This window comes from Crinia signifera, chromosome 5 (assembly GCF_055691185.1).
Source record: "Crinia signifera chromosome 5, ASM5569118v1, whole genome shotgun sequence".
NCBI classification, from domain to species: Eukaryota; Metazoa; Chordata; class Amphibia; order Anura; family Myobatrachidae; genus Crinia; species Crinia signifera.
This window is the reverse complement of record NC_139221.1, coordinates 161088893-161107319: the sequence shown is the minus strand read 5'-3', so window position 1 is coordinate 161107319 and position 18427 is coordinate 161088893. Positions and strand designations below refer to the sequence as shown.

The window sequence follows — 18427 nt, the reverse complement described above, 5'->3', positions numbered from 1 at the left end:
TATATGTAAGGATATTATGAAAAAGTAAAGCAGGAACATGAAATGCAAAGCAGACAGTAAGCCCCAGTGGCCTAATGGATAATTCACTGGCCTCCTAAGCCAGGGATTGTGGGTTCAAGTCCCATGTGGGGTGTTTGTATTTATATCAACCATCTCAGCATTAGGGGTGGTTCTTTTAGCCTTGCTTCACCAGAATGCTGGATTTGCACAACAGTCCTGTTGAGTTGTGCTTGTTAATTGTTGCCACAGTAGCTACAAAATGACATTTATCATGATAACATTGTGGATTAGTGTCCTTAAAACGTTTTTCTATAATTGAGGACCAAGGTTTAAAGACCCATCTTGGATGCATATTCCTTTGTTGCTCATTAGTCTTCACAAAAAATGATTCTTTTTTTAATGCTTGTGATTTTGTTCTTACAAGAAATCTCCATTTACCTCAACATTTCTGTAGAGTTTGTCTTGCAAATAAGTACCAGAGTGGCTGAAATATGACATTATCTAAGGCAATTGCTGATGGGAATCTTGAAGTCCTTTCTTGCATGTTGGAAGAATGGTATTTTTGATTTTATCATATTTCTGCCACTCATCTTACTGTCATTGTAGATGGTAGAGTTGCAACAAACAACATATTCTTTTAATCAGACTACAATAATGATATAAGACTTTACATATTAAAATAGTGCATTATAAGACACATTAGTGTCAGTTTTCCTTATGCCACATTTTATATCTACTATCTTAACATCATTTTAGAAAAAATTAAATGAATTATTTTCCAGTTTTGAGAAAATGATACAGTAAAACCAAGATATGAATTTTCTTAGCAAATTACACCTACGAATACATAAATCTAGCCAATAACACCAATGCGCGATACAAATCATTTCTTTATGCTGAGCATTTAACTTCTATCAAGTACCTTATTGAAGTATTGAATGCAGTAAAATAGTGGAATTCAAAAAGAAATTAAATCAAGATGGGGAGACAGAGACAATAAGTGTATTCACATTTTTAACTGATGGTAAAATATATCAGTAAAAGGCCAAATTTTCAGGGCATACTGTGTGCTCCAGTGGCGCAATCGGTCAGCGCGCCCTACTTATAAGACAGTATCTGTTGAGCAATGCCGAGGTTGTGAGTTCAAGCCTCACCTGGAGCAGGAATATTTAGCTTTTTTTTCTTTTAATGATATCATCAGTCATTGATAATCTGCTCTCGGAACATTTTTTATATGTAAGGATATTATGAAAAAGTAAAGCAGGAACATGAAATGCAAAGCAGACAGTAAGCCCCAGTGGCCTAATGGATAAGGCACTGGCCTCCTAAGCCAGGGATTGTGGGTTCAAGTCCCATCTGGGGTGTTTGTATTTATATCAACCATCTCAGCATTAGGGGTGGTTCTTTTAGCCTTGCTTCACCTGGATGCTGGATTTGCACAACAGTCCTGTTGAGTTGTGCTTGTTAATTGTTGCCACAGTAGCTACAAAATTACATTTATCATGATAACATTGTGGATTAGTGTCCTTAAAACGTTTTTCTATAATTGAGGACCAAGGTTTAAAGACCCATCTTGGATGCATATTCCTTTGTTGCTCATTAGTCTTCACAAAAAATGATTCTTTTTTCAATGCTTGTGATTTTGTTCTTACAAGAAATCTCCATTTACCTCAACATTTCTGTAGAGTTTGTCTTGCAAATAAGTACCAGAGTGGCTGAAATATGACATTATCTAAGGCAATTGCTGATGGGAATCTTGAAGTTCTTTCTTGCATGTTGGAAGAATGGTATTTTTGATTTTATCATATTTCTTCTGCCACTCATCTTACTGTCATTGTAGATGGTAGAGTTGCCACAAACAACATATTCTTTTAATCAGACTACAATAATGATATAAGACTTTACATATTAAAATAGTGCATTATAAGACACATTAGTGTCAGTTTTCCTTATGCCACATTTTATATCTACTATCTTAACATCATTTTAGAAAAAATTAAATGAATTATTTTCCAATTTTGAGAAAATGATACAGTAAAACCTAGATATGAATTTTCTTAGCAAATTACACCTACGAATACATAAATCTAGCCAATAACAACATACGCGATACAAATCATTTCTTTATGCTGAGCATTTAACTTCTATCAAGTACCTTATTGAAGTATTGAATGCAGTAATATAGTGGAATTCAAAAATAAATTAAATCAAGATGGGGAGACAGAGACAATAAGTGTATTGACATTTTTAACTGATGGTAAAATATATCAGTGAAAGGCCAAATTTTCAGGTCATACTGTGTGCTCCAGTGGCGCAATCGGTCAGCGCGCGGTACTTATAAGACAGTATCTGTTGAGCAATGCCGAGGTTGTGAGTTCAAGCCTCACCTGGAGCAGGAATATTTAGCTTTTTTTCTTTTAATGATATCATCAGTCATTGATCATCTGCTCTCGGAACATTTTTTATATGTAAGGATATTATGAAAAAGTAAACCACGAACATGAAATGCAAAGCAGACAGTAAGCCCCAGTGGCCTAATGGATAAGGCACTGGCCTCCTAAGCCAGGGATTGTGGGTTCAAGTCCCATCTGGGGTGTTTGTATTTATATCAACCATCTCAGCATTAGGGGTGGTTCTTTTAGCCTTGCTTCACCTGGATGCTGGATTTGCACAACAGTCCTGTTGAGTTGTGCTCGTTAATTGTTGCCACAGTAGCTACAAAATGACATTTATCATGATAACATTGTGGATTAGTGTCCTTAAAAGGTTTTTCTATAATTGAGGACCAAGGTTTAAAGACCCATCTTGGATGCATATTCCTTTGTTGCTTATTAGTCTTCACAAAAAATGATTCTTTTTTCAATGCTTGTGATTTTGTTCTTACAAGAAATCTCCATTTACCTCAACATTTCTGTAGAGTTTGTCTTGCAAATAAGTACCAGAGTGGCTGAAATATGACATTATCTAAGGCAATTGCTGATGGGAATATTGAAGTCCTTTCTTGCATGTTGGAAGAATGGTATTTTTGATTTTATCATATTTCTTCTGCCACTCATCTTACTGTCATTGTAGATGGTAGAGTTGCAACAAACAACATATTCTTTTAATCAGACTACAATAATGATATAAGACTTTACATATTAAAATAGTGCATTATAAGACACATTATGCCACATTCTATATCTACTATCTAAACATCATTTTAGAAAAAATTAAATGAATTATTTTTCAATTTTGAGAAAATGATACAGTAAAATCTAGATATGAATTTTCTTATCAAATTACACCTACGAATACATAAATCTAGCCAATAACACCAATGCGCGATACAAATCATTTCTTTATGCTGAGCATTTAACTTCTATCAAGTACCTTATTGAAGTATTGAATGCAGTAAAATAGTGGAATTCAAAAAGAAATTAAATCAAGATGGGGAGACAGAGACAATAAGTGTATTGACATTTTTAACTGATGGTTAAAATATATCAGCGAAAGACCAAATTTTCAGGGCATACTGTGTGCTCCAGTGGCGCAATCGGTCAGCGCGCGGTACTTATAAGACAGTATCTGTTGAGCAATGCCGAGGTTGTGAGTTCAAGCCTGACCTGGAGCAGGAATATTTAGCTTTTGTTTCTTTTAATGATATCATCAGTCATTGATCATCTGCTCTCGGAACATTTTTTATATGTAAGGATATTATGAAAAAGTAAACCAAGAACATGAAATGCAAAGCAGACAGTAAGCCCCAGTGGCCTAATGGATAAGGCACTGGCCTCCTAAGCCAGGGATTGTGGGTTCAAGTCCCATCTGGGGTGTTTGTATTTATATCAACCATCTCAGCATTAGGGGTGGTTCTTTTAGCCTTGCTTCACCTGGATGCTGGATTTGCACAACAGTCCTGTTGAGTTGTGCTTGTTAATTGTTGCCACAGTAGCTACAAAATTACATTTATCATGATAACATTGTGGATTAGTGTCCCTAAAACGTTTTTCTATAATTGAGGACCAAGGTTTAAAGACCCATCTTGGATGCATATTCCTTTGTTGCTCATTAGTCTTCACAAAAAATGATTCTTTTTTCAATGCTTGTGATTTTGTTCTTACAAGAAATCTCCATTTACCTCAACATTTCTGTAGAGTTTGTCTTGCAAATAAGTACCAGAGTGGCTGAAATATGACATTATCTAAGGCAATTGCTGATGGGAATCTTGAAGTTCTTTCTTGCATGTTGGAAGAATGGTATTTTTGATTTTATCATATTTCTTCTGCCACTCATCTTACTGTCATTGTAGATGGTAGAGTTGCCACAAACAACATATTCTTTTAATCAGACTACAATAATGATATAAGACTTTACATATTAAAATAGTGCATTATAAGACACATTAGTGTCAGTTTTCCTTATGCCACATTTTATATCTACTATCTTAACATCATTTTAGAAAAAATTAAATGAATTATTTTCCAATTTTGAGAAAATGATACAGTAAAACCTAGATATGAATTTTCTTAGCAAATTACACCTACGAATACATAAATCTAGCCAATAACAACATACGCGATACAAATCATTTCTTTATGCTGAGCATTTAACTTCTATCAAGTACCTTATTGAAGTATTGAATGCAGTAATATAGTGGAATTCAAAAATAAATTAAATCAAGATGGGGAGACAGAGACAATAAGTGTATTGACATTTTTAACTGATGGTAAAATATATCAGTGAAAGGCCAAATTTTCAGGTCATACTGTGTGCTCCAGTGGCGCGATCGGTCAGCGCGCGGTACTTATAAGACAGTATCTGTTGAGCAATGCCGAGGTTGTGAGTTCAAGCCTCACCTGGAGCAGGAATATTTAGCTTTTTTTCTTTTAATGATATCATCAGTCATTGATCATCTGCTCTCGGAACATTTTTTATATGTAAGGATATTATGAAAAAGTAAACCACGAACATGAAATGCAAAGCAGACAGTAAGCCCCAGTGGCCTAATGGATAAGGCACTGGCCTCCTAAGCCAGGGATTGTGGGTTCAAGTCCCATCTGGGGTGTTTGTATTTATATCAACCATCTCAGCATTAGGGGTGGTTCTTTTAGCCTTGCTTCACCTGGATGCTGGATTTGCACAATAGTCCTGTTGAGTTGTGCTCGTTAATTGTTGCCACAGTAGCTACAAAATGACATTTATCATGATAACATTGTGGATTAGTGTCCTTAAAAGGTTTTTCTATAATTGAGGACCAAGGTTTAAAGACCCATCTTGGATGCATATTCCTTTGTTGCTTATTAGTCTTCACAAAAAATGATTCTTTTTTCAATGCTTGTGATTTTGTTCTTACAAGAAATCTCCATTTACCTCAACATTTCTGTAGAGTTTGTCTTGCAAATAAGTACCAGAGTGGCTGAAATATGACATTATCTAAGGCAATTGCTGATGGGAATATTGAAGTCCTTTCTTGCATGTTGGAAGAATGGTATTTTTGATTTTATCATATTTCTTCTGCCACTCATCTTACTGTCATTGTAGATGGTAGAGTTGCAACAAACAACATATTCTTTTAATCAGACTACAATAATGATATAAGACTTTACATATTAAAATAGTGCATTATAAGACACATTATGCCACATTCTATATCTACTATCTAAACATCATTTTAGAAAAAATTAAATGAATTATTTTTCAATTTTGAGAAAATGATACAGTAAAATCTAGATATGAATTTTCTTATCAAATTACACCTACGAATACATAAATCTAGCCAATAACACAAATGCGCGATACAAATCATTTCTTTATGCTGAGCATTTAACTTCTATCAAGTACCTTATTGAAGTATTGAATGCAGTAAAATAGTGGTATTCAAAAAGAAATTAAATCAAGATGGGGAGACAGAGACAATAAGTGTATTGACATTTTTAACTGATGGTAAAGTATATCAGTGAAAGGCCAAATTTTCAGGGCATACTGTGTGCTCCAGTGCGCGGTACTTATAAGACAGTATCTGTTGAGCAATGCCGAGGTTGTGAGTTCAAGCCTCACCTGTAGCAGGAATATTTAGCTTTTTTTTCTTTTAATGATATCATCAGTCATTGATCATCTGCTCTCGGAACATTTTTTATATGTAAGGATATTATGAAAAAGTAAAGCAAGAACATGAAACGCACAGCAGACAGTAAGCCCCAGTGGCCTAATTGATAAGGCACTGGCCTCCTAAGCCAGGGATTGTGGGTTCAAGTCCCATCTTGGGTGTTTGTATTTATATCAACTAAATCAGCATTAGGGGTGGTTCTTTTAGCCTTGCTTCACCTGGATGCTGGATTTGCACAACAGTCCTGTTGAGTTGTGCTTGTTAATTGTTGCCACAGTAGCTACAAAATGACATTTATCATGATAACATTGTGGATTAGTGTCCTTAAAACGTTTTTCTATAATTGAGGACCAAGGTTTAAAGACCCATCTTGGATGCATATTCCTTTGTTGCTCATTAGTCTTCACAAAAAATGATTCTTTTTTCAATGCTTATGATTTTGTTCTTACAAGAAATCTCCATTTACCTCAACATTTCTGTAGAGTTTGTATTGCAAATAAGTACCAGAGTGGCTGAAATATCACATTATCTAAGGCAATTGCTGATGGGAATCTTGAAGTCCTTTCTTGCATGTTGGAAGAATGGTATTTTTGATTTTATAATATTTCTTCTGACACTCATCTTTATGTCTTTGTAGATGGTAGAGTTGCAACAAACAACATATTCTTTTAATCAGACTACAATAATGATATCATACTTTACATATTAAAATAGTGCATTATAAGACACATTAGTGTCAGTTTTCCCTATGCCACATTTTATATCTACTATCTTAACATCATTTTAGAAAAAATAAATGAATTATTTTCCAATTTTGAGAAAATGATACAGTAAAACCTAGATATGAATTTTCTTAGCAAATTACACCTATGAATACATAAATCTAGCCAATAACACCAATGCGCGATACAAATCATTTCTTTATGCTGAGCATTTAACTTCTATCAAGTACCTTATTGAAGTATTGAATGCAGTAAAATAGTGGAATTCAAAAAGAAATTAAATCAAGATGGGGAGACAGAGACAATAAGTGTATTCACATTTTTAACTGATGGTAAAATATATCAGTGAAAGGCCAAATTTTCAGGGCATACTGTGTGCTCCAGTGGCGCAATCGGTCAGCGCGCCCTACTTATAAGACAGTATCTGTTGAGCAATGCCGAGGTTGTGAGTTCAAGCCTCACCTGGAGCAGGAATATTTAGCTTTTTTTTCTTTTAATGATATCATCAGTCATTGATCATCTGCTCTCGGAACATTTTTTATATGTAAGGATATTATGAAAAAGTAAAGAAGGAACATGAAATGCAAAGCAGACAGTAAGCCCCAGTGGCCTAATGGATAAGGCACTGGCCTCCTAAGCCAGGGATTGTGGGTTCAAGTCCAATCTGGGGTGTTTGTATTTATATCAACAATCTCAGCATTAGGGGTGGTTCTTTTAGCCTTGCTTCACCTGGATGCTGGATTTGCACAACAGTCCTGTTGAGTTGTGCTTGTTAATTGTTGCCACAGTAGCTACAAAATGACATTTATCATGATAACATTGTAGATTAGTGTCCTTAAAACTTTTTTCTATAATTGAGGACCAAGGTTTAAAGACTCATCTTGGATGCATATTCCTTTGTTGCTCATTAGTCTTCACAAAAAAATGATTCTTTTTTCAATGCTTGTGATTTTGTTCTTACAAGAAATCTCCATTTACCTCAACATTTCTGTAGAGTTTGTCTTGCAAATAAGTACCAGAGTGGCTGAAATATGACATTATCTAAGGCAATTGCTGATGGGAATCTTGAAGTCCTTTCTTGCATGTTGGAAGAATGGTATTTTTGATTTTATCATATTTCTTCTGCCACTCATCTTACTGTCATTGTAGAGGGTAGAGTTGCAACAAACAACATATTCTTTTAATCAGACTACAATAATGATATAATACTTTACATATTAAAATAGTGCATTATAAGACACATTATGCCACATTCTATATCTACTATCTAAACATCATTTTAGAAAAAATTAAATGAATTATTTTTCAATTTTGAGAAAATGATACAGTAAAATCTAGATATGAATTTTCTTATCAAATTACACCTACGAATACATAAATCTAGCCAATAACACCAATGCGCGATACAAATCATTTCTTTATGCTGAGCATTTAACTTCTATCAAGTACCTTATTGAAGTATTGAATGCAGTAAAATAGTGGAATTCAAAAAGAAATTAAATCAAGATGGGGAGACAGAGACAATAAGTGTATTGACATTTTTAACTGATGGTTAAAATATATCAGCGAAAGACCAAATTTTCAGGGCATACTGTGTGCTCCAGTGGCGCAATCGGTCAGCGCGCGGTACTTATAAGACAGTATCTGTTGAGCAATGCCGAGGTTGTGAGTTCAAGCCTGACCTGGAGCAGGAATATTTAGCTTTTGTTTCTTTTAATGATATCATCAGTCATTGATCATCTGCTCTCGGAACATTTTTTATATGTAAGGATATTATGAAAAAGTAAACCAAGAACATGAAATGCAAAGCAGACAGTAAGCCCCAGTGGCCTAATGGATAAGGCACTGGCCTCCTAAGCCAGGGATTGTGGGTTCAAGTCCCATCTGGGGTGTTTGTATTTATATCAACCATCTCAGCATTAGGGGTGGTTCTTTTAGCCTTGCTTCACCTGGATGCTGGATTTGCACAACAGTCCTGTTGAGTTGTGCTTGTTAATTGTTGCCACAGTAGCTACAAAATTACATTTATCATGATAACATTGTGGATTAGTGTCCCTAAAACGTTTTTCTATAATTGAGGACCAAGGTTTAAAGACCCATCTTGGATGCATATTCCTTTGTTGCTCATTAGTCTTCACAAAAAATGATTCTTTTTTCAATGCTTGTGATTTTGTTCTTACAAGAAATCTCCATTTACCTCAACATTTCTGTAGAGTTTGTCTTGCAAATAAGTACCAGAGTGGCTGAAATATGACATTATCTAAGGCAATTGCTGATGGGAATCTTGAAGTTCTTTCTTGCATGTTGGAAGAATGGTATTTTTGATTTTATCATATTTCTTCTGCCACTCATCTTACTGTCATTGTAGATGGTAGAGTTGCCACAAACAACATATTCTTTTAATCAGACTACAATAATGATATAAGACTTTACATATTAAAATAGTGCATTATAAGACACATTAGTGTCAGTTTTCCTTATGCCACATTTTATATCTACTATCTTAACATCATTTTAGAAAAAATTAAATGAATTATTTTCCAATTTTGAGAAAATGATACAGTAAAACCTAGATATGAATTTTCTTAGCAAATTACACCTACGAATACATAAATCTAGCCAATAACAACATACGCGATACAAATCATTTCTTTATGCTGAGCATTTAACTTCTATCAAGTACCTTATTGAAGTATTGAATGCAGTAATATAGTGGAATTCAAAAATAAATTAAATCAAGATGGGGAGACAGAGACAATAAGTGTATTGACATTTTTAACTGATGGTAAAATATATCAGTGAAAGGCCAAATTTTCAGGTCATACTGTGTGCTCCAGTGGCGCGATCGGTCAGCGCGCGGTACTTATAAGACAGTATCTGTTGAGCAATGCCGAGGTTGTGAGTTCAAGCCTCACCTGGAGCAGGAATATTTAGCTTTTTTTCTTTTAATGATATCATCAGTCATTGATCATCTGCTCTCGGAACATTTTTTATATGTAAGGATATTATGAAAAAGTAAACCACGAACATGAAATGCAAAGCAGACAGTAAGCCCCAGTGGCCTAATGGATAAGGCACTGGCCTCCTAAGCCAGGGATTGTGGGTTCAAGTCCCATCTGGGGTGTTTGTATTTATATCAACCATCTCAGCATTAGGGGTGGTTCTTTTAGCCTTGCTTCACCTGGATGCTGGATTTGCACAATAGTCCTGTTGAGTTGTGCTCGTTAATTGTTGCCACAGTAGCTACAAAATGACATTTATCATGATAACATTGTGGATTAGTGTCCTTAAAAGGTTTTTCTATAATTGAGGACCAAGGTTTAAAGACCCATCTTGGATGCATATTCCTTTGTTGCTTATTAGTCTTCACAAAAAATGATTCTTTTTTCAATGCTTGTGATTTTGTTCTTACAAGAAATCTCCATTTACCTCAACATTTCTGTAGAGTTTGTCTTGCAAATAAGTACCAGAGTGGCTGAAATATGACATTATCTAAGGCAATTGCTGATGGGAATATTGAAGTCCTTTCTTGCATGTTGGAAGAATGGTATTTTTGATTTTATCATATTTCTTCTGCCACTCATCTTACTGTCATTGTAGATGGTAGAGTTGCAACAAACAACATATTCTTTTAATCAGACTACAATAATGATATAAGACTTTACATATTAAAATAGTGCATTATAAGACACATTATGCCACATTCTATATCTACTATCTAAACATCATTTTAGAAAAAATTAAATGAATTATTTTTCAATTTTGAGAAAATGATACAGTAAAATCTAGATATGAATTTTCTTATCAAATTACACCTACGAATACATAAATCTAGCCAATAACACAAATGCGCGATACAAATCATTTCTTTATGCTGAGCATTTAACTTCTATCAAGTACCTTATTGAAGTATTGAATGCAGTAAAATAGTGGTATTCAAAAAGAAATTAAATCAAGATGGGGAGACAGAGACAATAAGTGTATTGACATTTTTAACTGATGGTAAAGTATATCAGTGAAAGGCCAAATTTTCAGGGCATACTGTGTGCTCCAGTGCGCGGTACTTATAAGACAGTATCTGTTGAGCAATGCCGAGGTTGTGAGTTCAAGCCTCACCTGTAGCAGGAATATTTAGCTTTTTTTTCTTTTAATGATATCATCAGTCATTGATCATCTGCTCTCGGAACATTTTTTATATGTAAGGATATTATGAAAAAGTAAAGCAAGAACATGAAACGCACAGCAGACAGTAAGCCCCAGTGGCCTAATTGATAAGGCACTGGCCTCCTAAGCCAGGGATTGTGGGTTCAAGTCCCATCTTGGGTGTTTGTATTTATATCAACTAAATCAGCATTAGGGGTGGTTCTTTTAGCCTTGCTTCACCTGGATGCTGGATTTGCACAACAGTCCTGTTGAGTTGTGCTTGTTAATTGTTGCCACAGTAGCTACAAAATGACATTTATCATGATAACATTGTGGATTAGTGTCCTTAAAACGTTTTTCTATAATTGAGGACCAAGGTTTAAAGACCCATCTTGGATGCATATTCCTTTGTTGCTCATTAGTCTTCACAAAAAATGATTCTTTTTTCAATGCTTATGATTTTGTTCTTACAAGAAATCTCCATTTACCTCAACATTTCTGTAGAGTTTGTATTGCAAATAAGTACCAGAGTGGCTGAAATATCACATTATCTAAGGCAATTGCTGATGGGAATCTTGAAGTCCTTTCTTGCATGTTGGAAGAATGGTATTTTTGATTTTATAATATTTCTTCTGACACTCATCTTTATGTCTTTGTAGATGGTAGAGTTGCAACAAACAACATATTCTTTTAATCAGACTACAATAATGATATCATACTTTACATATTAAAATAGTGCATTATAAGACACATTAGTGTCAGTTTTCCCTATGCCACATTTTATATCTACTATCTTAACATCATTTTAGAAAAAATAAATGAATTATTTTCCAATTTTGAGAAAATGATACAGTAAAACCTAGATATGAATTTTCTTAGCAAATTACACCTATGAATACATAAATCTAGCCAATAACACCAATGCGCGATACAAATCATTTCTTTATGCTGAGCATTTAACTTCTATCAAGTACCTTATTGAAGTATTGAATGCAGTAAAATAGTGGAATTCAAAAAGAAATTAAATCAAGATGGGGAGACAGAGACAATAAGTGTATTCACATTTTTAACTGATGGTAAAATATATCAGTGAAAGGCCAAATTTTCAGGGCATACTGTGTGCTCCAGTGGCGCAATCGGTCAGCGCGCCCTACTTATAAGACAGTATCTGTTGAGCAATGCCGAGGTTGTGAGTTCAAGCCTCACCTGGAGCAGGAATATTTAGCTTTTTTTTCTTTTAATGATATCATCAGTCATTGATCATCTGCTCTCGGAACATTTTTTATATGTAAGGATATTATGAAAAAGTAAAGAAGGAACATGAAATGCAAAGCAGACAGTAAGCCCCAGTGGCCTAATGGATAAGGCACTGGCCTCCTAAGCCAGGGATTGTGGGTTCAAGTCCAATCTGGGGTGTTTGTATTTATATCAACAATCTCAGCATTAGGGGTGGTTCTTTTAGCCTTGCTTCACCTGGATGCTGGATTTGCACAACAGTCCTGTTGAGTTGTGCTTGTTAATTGTTGCCACAGTAGCTACAAAATGACATTTATCATGATAACATTGTAGATTAGTGTCCTTAAAACTTTTTTCTATAATTGAGGACCAAGGTTTAAAGACTCATCTTGGATGCATATTCCTTTGTTGCTCATTAGTCTTCACAAAAAAATGATTCTTTTTTCAATGCTTGTGATTTTGTTCTTACAAGAAATCTCCATTTACCTCAACATTTCTGTAGAGTTTGTCTTGCAAATAAGTACCAGAGTGGCTGAAATATGACATTATCTAAGGCAATTGCTGATGGGAATCTTGAAGTCCTTTCTTGCATGTTGGAAGAATGGTATTTTTGATTTTATCATATTTCTTCTGCCACTCATCTTACTGTCATTGTAGAGGGTAGAGTTGCAACAAACAACATATTCTTTTAATCAGACTACAATAATGATATAATACTTTACATATTAAAATAGTGCATTATAAGACACATTAGTGTCAGTTTTCCTTATGCCACATTTTATATCTACTATCTTAACATCATTTTAGAAAAAATTAAATGAATTATTTTCCAATTTTGAGAAAATGATACAGTAAAACCTAGATATGAATTTTCTTAGCAAATTACACCTACGAATACATAAATCTAGCCAATAACACCAATGCGCGATACGAATCATTTCTTTATGCTGAGCATTTAACTTCTATCAAGTACCTTATTGAAGTATTGAATGCAGTAAAATAGTGGAATTCAAAAAGAAATTAAATCAAGATGGGGAGACAGAGACAATAAGTGTATTGACATTTTTAACTGATGGTAAAATATATCAGTGAAAGGCCAAATTTTCAGGGCATACTGTGTGCTCCAGTGGCGCAATCGGTCAGCGCGCGGTACTTATAAGACAGTATCTGTTGAGCAATGCCTAGGTTGTGATTTCAAGCCTCACCTGGAGCAGGAATATTTCGCTTTTTTTTCTTTTAATGATATCATCAGTCATTGATCATCTGATCTCGGAATTTTTTTTATATGTAAGGATATTATGAAAAAGTAAAGCAAGAACATGAAATACAAAGCAGACAGTAAGCCCCAGTGGCCTAATGGATAAGGCACTGGCCTCCTAAGCCAGGGATTGTGGGTTCAAGTCCCATCTGGGGTGTTTGTATTTATATCAACTATCTCAGCATTAGGGGTGGTTCTTTTAGCCTTGCTTCACCTGGATGCTGGATTTGCACAACAGTCCTGTTGAGTTGTGCTTGTTAATTGTTGCCACAGTAGCTACAAAATGACATTTATCATGATAACATTGTGGATTAGTGTCCTTAAAAGGTTTTTCTATAATTGAGGACCAAGGTTTAAAGACCCATCTTGGATGCATATTCCTTTTTTGCTCATTAGTCTTCACAAAAAATGATTCTTTTTTCAATGCTTGTGATTTTGTTCTTACAAGAAATCTCCATTTACCTCAACATTTCTGTAGAGTTTGTCTTGCAAATAAGTACCAGAGTGGCTGAAATATGACATTATCTAAGGCAATTGCTGATGGGAATCTTGAAGTCCTTTCTTGCATGTTGGAAGAATGGTATTTTTGATTTTATCATATTTCTTCTGCCACTCATCTTACTGTCATTGTAGATGGTAGAGTTGCAACAAACAACATATTCTTTTAATCAGACTACAATAATGATATAAGACTTTACATATTAAAATAGTGCATTATAAGACACATTATGCCACATTCTATATCTACTATCTAAACATCATTTTAGAAAAAATTAAATGAATTATTTTTCAATTTTGAGAAAATGATACAGTAAAATCTAGATATGAATTTTCTTATCAAATTACACCTACGAATACATAAATCTAGCCAATAACACAAATGCGCGATACAAATCATTTCTTTATGCTGAGCATTTAACTTCTATCAAGTACCTTATTGAAGTATTGAATGCAGTAAAATAGTGGTATTCAAAAAGAAATTAAATCAAGATGGGGAGACAGAGACAATAAGTGTATTGACATTTTTAACTGATGGTAAAGTATATCAGTGAAAGGCCAAATTTTCAGGGCATACTGTGTGCTCCAGTGCGCGGTACTTATAAGACAGTATCTGTTGAGCAATGCCGAGGTTGTGAGTTCAAGCCTCACCTGTAGCAGGAATATTTAGCTTTTTTTTCTTTTAATGATATCATCAGTCATTGATCATCTGCTCTCGGAACATTTTTTATATGTAAGGATATTATGAAAAAGTAAAGCAAGAACATGAAACGCACAGCAGACAGTAAGCCCCAGTGGCCTAATTGATAAGGCACTGGCCTCCTAAGCCAGGGATTGTGGGTTCAAGTCCCATCTTGGGTGTTTGTATTTATATCAACTAAATCAGCATTAGGGGTGGTTCTTTTAGCCTTGCTTCACCTGGATGCTGGATTTGCACAACAGTCCTGTTGAGTTGTGCTTGTTAATTGTTGCCACAGTAGCTACAAAATGACATTTATCATGATAACATTGTGGATTAGTGTCCTTAAAACGTTTTTATATAATTGAGGACCAAGGTTTAAAGACCCATCTTGGATGCATATTCCTTTGTTGCTCATTAGTCTTCACAAAAAATGATTCTTTTTTCAATGCTTATGATTTTGTTCTTACAAGAAATCTCCATTTACCTCAACATTTCTGTAGAGTTTGTATTGCAAATAAGTACCAGAGTGGCTGAAATATCACATTATCTAAGGCAATTGCTGATGGGAATCTTGAAGTCCTTTCTTGCATGTTGGAAGAATGGTATTTTTGATTTTATAATATTTCTTCTGACACTCATCTTTATGTCTTTGTAGATGGTAGAGTTGCAACAAACAACATATTCTTTTAATCAGACTACAATAATGATATCATACTTTACATATTAAAATAGTGCATTATAAGACACATTAGTGTCAGTTTTCCCTATGCCACATTTTATATCTACTATCTTAACATCATTTTAGAAAAAATAAATGAATTATTTTCCAATTTTGAGAAAATGATACAGTAAAACCTAGATATGAATTTTCTTAGCAAATTACACCTATGAATACATAAATCTAGCCAATAACACCAATGCGCGATACAAATCATTTCTTTATGCTGAGCATTTAACTTCTATCAAGTACCTTATTGAAGTATTGAATGCAGTAAAATAGTGGAATTCAAAAAGAAATTAAATCAAGATGGGGAGACAGAGACAATAAGTGTATTCACATTTTTAACTGATGGTAAAATATATCAGTGAAAGGCCAAATTTTCAGGGCATACTGTGTGCTCCAGTGGCGCAATCGGTCAGCGCGCCCTACTTATAAGACAGTATCTGTTGAGCAATGCCGAGGTTGTGAGTTCAAGCCTCACCTGGAGCAGGAATATTTAGCTTTTTTTTCTTTTAATGATATCATCAGTCATTGATCATCTGCTCTCGGAACATTTTTTATATGTAAGGATATTATGAAAAAGTAAAGAAGGAACATGAAATGCAAAGCAGACAGTAAGCCCCAGTGGCCTAATGGATAAGGCACTGGCCTCCTAAGCCAGGGATTGTGGGTTCAAGTCCAATCTGGGGTGTTTGTATTTATATCAACAATCTCAGCATTAGGGGTGGTTCTTTTAGCCTTGCTTCACCTGGATGCTGGATTTGCACAACAGTCCTGTTGAGTTGTGCTTGTTAATTGTTGCCACAGTAGCTACAAAATGACATTTATCATGATAACATTGTAGATTAGTGTCCTTAAAACTTTTTTCTATAATTGAGGACCAAGGTTTAAAGACTCATCTTGGATGCATATTCCTTTGTTGCTCATTAGTCTTCACAAAAAAATGATTCTTTTTTCAATGCTTGTGATTTTGTTCTTACAAGAAATCTCCATTTACCTCAACATTTCTGTAGAGTTTGTCTTGCAAATAAGTACCAGAGTGGCTGAAATATGACATTATCTAAGGCAATTGCTGATGGGAATCTTGAAGTCCTTTCTTGCATGTTGGAAGAATGGTATTTTTGATTTTATCATATTTCTTCTGCCACTCATCTTACTGTCATTGTAGAGGGTAGAGTTGCAACAAACAACATATTCTTTTAATCAGACTACAATAATGATATAATACTTTACATATTAAAATAGTGCATTATAAGACACATTAGTGTCAGTTTTCCTTATGCCACATTTTATATCTACTATCTTAACATCATTTTAGAAAAAATTAAATGAATTATTTTCCAATTTTGAGAAAATGATACAGTAAAACCTAGATATGAATTTTCTTAGCAAATTACACCTACGAATACATAAATCTAGCCAATAACACCAATGCGCGATACGAATCATTTCTTTATGCTGAGCATTTAACTTCTATCAAGTACCTTATTGAAGTATTGAATGCAGTAAAATAGTGGAATTCAAAAAGAAATTAAATCAAGATGGGGAGACAGAGACAATAAGTGTATTGACATTTTTAACTGATGGTAAAATATATCAGTGAAAGGCCAAATTTTCAGGGCATACTGTGTGCTCCAGTGGCGCAATCGGTCAGCGCGCGGTACTTATAAGACAGTATCTGTTGAGCAATGCCTAGGTTGTGATTTCAAGCCTCACCTGGAGCAGGAATATTTCGCTTTTTTTTCTTTTAATGATATCATCAGTCATTGATCATCTGATCTCGGAATTTTTTTTATATGTAAGGATATTATGAAAAAGTAAAGCAAGAACATGAAATACAAAGCAGACAGTAAGCCCCAGTGGCCTAATGGATAAGGCACTGGCCTCCTAAGCCAGGGATTGTGGGTTCAAGTCCCATCTGGGGTGTTTGTATTTATATCAACTATCTCAGCATTAGGGGTGGTTCTTTTAGCCTTGCTTCACCTGGATGCTGGATTTGCACAACAGTCCTGTTGAGTTGTGCTTGTTAATTGTTGCCACAGTAGCTACAAAATGACATTTATCATGATAACATTGTGGATTAGTGTCCTTAAAAGGTTTTTCTATAATTGAGGACCAAGGTTTAAAGACCCATCTTGGATGCATATTCCTTTTTTGCTCATTAGTCTTCACAAAAAATGATTCTTTTTTCAATGCTTGTGATTTTGTTCTTACAAGAAATCTCCATTTACCTCAACATTTCTGTAGAGTTTGTCTTGCAAATAAGTACCAGAGTGGCTGAAATATGACATTATCTAAGGCAATTGCTGATGGGAATCTTGAAGTCCTTTCTTGCATGTTGGAAGAATGGTATTTTTGATTTTATCATATTTCTTCTGCCACTCATCTTACTGTCATTGTAGATGGTAGAGTTGCAACAAACAACATATTCTTTTAATCAGACTACAATAATAATATACGACTTTACATATTAAAATAGTGCTTTATAAGACACATTAGTGTCAGTTTTCCTTATGCCACATTTTATATCTACTATCTTAACATCATTTTAGAAAAAATTAAATGAATTATTTTCCAATTTTGAAAAAATGATACAGTAAAACCTAGGTATGAATTTTCTTAGCAAATTACACCTACGAATACATAAATCTAGCCAATAACACCAATGCGCGATACAAATCATTTCTTTATGCTGAGCATTTAACTTCTATCAAGTACCTTATTGAAGTATTGAATGCAGTAAAATAGTGGAATTCAAAAAGAAATTAAATCAAGATGGGGAGACAGAGACAATAAGTGTATTGACATTTTTAACTGACGGTTAAAATATATCAGTGAAAGACCAAATTTTCAGGGCATACTGTGTGCTCCAGTGGCGCAATTGGTCAGCGCGCGGTACTTATAAGACAGTATTTGTTGAGCAATGCCGAGGTTGTGAGTTCAAGCCTGACCTGGAGCAGGAATATTTAGCTTTTTTTTCTTTTTCAGGGCATACTGTGTGCTCCAGTGGCGCAATCGGTCAGCGCGCCCTACTTATAAGACAGTATCTGTTGAGCAATGCCGAGGTTGTGAGTTCAAG

General features: G+C 34.6%; 17 non-coding genes across 17 annotated transcripts; all 17 read left to right on the top strand.

The window, feature by feature from the left end:
• Positions 1-1291: 1291 nt before the first annotated feature.
• On the top strand, positions 1292-1364 carry TRNAR-CCU (transfer RNA arginine (anticodon CCU)). Its single transcript has one exon. It is a non-coding gene; the product is annotated as a tRNA-Arg (tRNA).
• Positions 1365-2302: 938 nt separating this feature from the next.
• On the top strand, positions 2303-2395 carry TRNAI-UAU (transfer RNA isoleucine (anticodon UAU)). Its single transcript is given in 2 exon segments — positions 2303-2340; positions 2360-2395. It is a non-coding gene; the product is annotated as a tRNA-Ile (tRNA).
• A 128-nt stretch (positions 2396-2523) lies between these two features.
• On the top strand, positions 2524-2596 carry TRNAR-CCU (transfer RNA arginine (anticodon CCU)). Its single transcript has one exon. It is a non-coding gene; the product is annotated as a tRNA-Arg (tRNA).
• A 924-nt stretch (positions 2597-3520) lies between these two features.
• Positions 3521-3613, top strand: TRNAI-UAU (transfer RNA isoleucine (anticodon UAU)). Its single transcript is given in 2 exon segments — positions 3521-3558; positions 3578-3613. It is a non-coding gene; the product is annotated as a tRNA-Ile (tRNA).
• A 129-nt stretch (positions 3614-3742) lies between these two features.
• On the top strand, positions 3743-3815 carry TRNAR-CCU (transfer RNA arginine (anticodon CCU)). The gene has a single exon. It is a non-coding gene; the product is annotated as a tRNA-Arg (tRNA).
• A 938-nt stretch (positions 3816-4753) lies between these two features.
• Positions 4754-4846, top strand: TRNAI-UAU (transfer RNA isoleucine (anticodon UAU)). Its single transcript is given in 2 exon segments — positions 4754-4791; positions 4811-4846. It is a non-coding gene; the product is annotated as a tRNA-Ile (tRNA).
• A 128-nt stretch (positions 4847-4974) lies between these two features.
• On the top strand, positions 4975-5047 carry TRNAR-CCU (transfer RNA arginine (anticodon CCU)). Its single transcript has one exon. It is a non-coding gene; the product is annotated as a tRNA-Arg (tRNA).
• Positions 5048-7409: 2362 nt separating this feature from the next.
• On the top strand, positions 7410-7482 carry TRNAR-CCU (transfer RNA arginine (anticodon CCU)). Its single transcript has one exon. It is a non-coding gene; the product is annotated as a tRNA-Arg (tRNA).
• Positions 7483-8407: 925 nt separating this feature from the next.
• TRNAI-UAU (transfer RNA isoleucine (anticodon UAU)) lies at positions 8408-8500 on the top strand. Its single transcript is given in 2 exon segments — positions 8408-8445; positions 8465-8500. It is a non-coding gene; the product is annotated as a tRNA-Ile (tRNA).
• A 129-nt stretch (positions 8501-8629) lies between these two features.
• TRNAR-CCU (transfer RNA arginine (anticodon CCU)) lies at positions 8630-8702 on the top strand. Its single transcript has one exon. It is a non-coding gene; the product is annotated as a tRNA-Arg (tRNA).
• Positions 8703-9640: 938 nt separating this feature from the next.
• Positions 9641-9733, top strand: TRNAI-UAU (transfer RNA isoleucine (anticodon UAU)). Its single transcript is given in 2 exon segments — positions 9641-9678; positions 9698-9733. It is a non-coding gene; the product is annotated as a tRNA-Ile (tRNA).
• Positions 9734-9861: 128 nt separating this feature from the next.
• On the top strand, positions 9862-9934 carry TRNAR-CCU (transfer RNA arginine (anticodon CCU)). The gene has a single exon. It is a non-coding gene; the product is annotated as a tRNA-Arg (tRNA).
• Positions 9935-12296: 2362 nt separating this feature from the next.
• Positions 12297-12369, top strand: TRNAR-CCU (transfer RNA arginine (anticodon CCU)). Its single transcript has one exon. It is a non-coding gene; the product is annotated as a tRNA-Arg (tRNA).
• Positions 12370-13531: 1162 nt separating this feature from the next.
• On the top strand, positions 13532-13604 carry TRNAR-CCU (transfer RNA arginine (anticodon CCU)). The gene has a single exon. It is a non-coding gene; the product is annotated as a tRNA-Arg (tRNA).
• A 2362-nt stretch (positions 13605-15966) lies between these two features.
• On the top strand, positions 15967-16039 carry TRNAR-CCU (transfer RNA arginine (anticodon CCU)). The gene has a single exon. It is a non-coding gene; the product is annotated as a tRNA-Arg (tRNA).
• A 1162-nt stretch (positions 16040-17201) lies between these two features.
• On the top strand, positions 17202-17274 carry TRNAR-CCU (transfer RNA arginine (anticodon CCU)). The gene has a single exon. It is a non-coding gene; the product is annotated as a tRNA-Arg (tRNA).
• Positions 17275-18214: 940 nt separating this feature from the next.
• On the top strand, positions 18215-18307 carry TRNAI-UAU (transfer RNA isoleucine (anticodon UAU)). The gene is given in 2 exon segments: positions 18215-18252; positions 18272-18307. It is a non-coding gene; the product is annotated as a tRNA-Ile (tRNA).
• Positions 18308-18427: the final 120 nt, after the last annotated feature.